Source organism: Oncorhynchus clarkii, chromosome 20 (genome assembly GCF_045791955.1).
Source record: "Oncorhynchus clarkii lewisi isolate Uvic-CL-2024 chromosome 20, UVic_Ocla_1.0, whole genome shotgun sequence".
NCBI classification, from domain to species: Eukaryota; Metazoa; Chordata; class Actinopteri; order Salmoniformes; family Salmonidae; genus Oncorhynchus; species Oncorhynchus clarkii.
Window position 1 is genome coordinate 79,010,335 of NC_092166.1, and position 688 is coordinate 79,011,022.

General features: G+C 35.3%; 1 non-coding gene across 1 annotated transcript; it reads left to right on the top strand.

The window, feature by feature from the left end:
• Nucleotides 1-215: 215 nt before the first annotated feature.
• Nucleotides 216-331, top strand: LOC139377745 (U5 spliceosomal RNA). The gene has a single exon (XR_011628220.1). It is a non-coding gene; the product is annotated as a U5 spliceosomal RNA (small nuclear RNA).
• The last annotated feature ends 357 nt before the right edge of the window (nucleotides 332-688 follow it).

Consider the following 688-nt stretch of genomic DNA (forward strand, 5'->3'; position numbering starts at 1 on the left):
TATATAATACCCAGCGTGCATTTCGTTTGTGTCAGACTGAATGAAATTACAAAGCATTGACACTTGTCAAAGTTATTTATTTATTTGCATCGGTGAACTGAAATGTGTGTTTGTGTTGTATCGGCGATTTTAGGTTTGGTTTGTTTTTCATTTAACCATGAATGTGAAGTGTAAGACCGAGAACTGGGTCTGAACTGTGTTCAGCTTTCGGTAGTACACTCTGGTTTCTCTTCAGATCGCATAAATCTTTCGCCTTTTACTAAAGATTTCCGTGGAGAGGAACATTATGAGTCTTAACTAATTTTTTGATGCCCGGCTTTACGGTTGGGCTTCCTACAGTTGTTGAAAATCAAATTCATGTTGCAGAGAATTGTGTAGATTTGTGCGGCTTAATCTATTGGATCCCTCTTAGACCTGTAGGAAAATAGAGTAGTCAAATTGTTAATGGTTGGTGTTGAAAACGGGATATTTTTCCCAATGTGGTTTGAAAATGATTTGAAGGTGGTGAATTATATCTACTTGTGTTAGGGTGTGATTAAAGTTACCTTTTTGCGTGCGGTGGCAGAAACATAAGAACAAACCAATTTAATAGACATTGTTGATTTTATCAGTGCATTTACATTTTAAATATTAGGATATGTTATTGTGTTGGTTATTGACATTGAACTGATTAAATAGTATACTAACC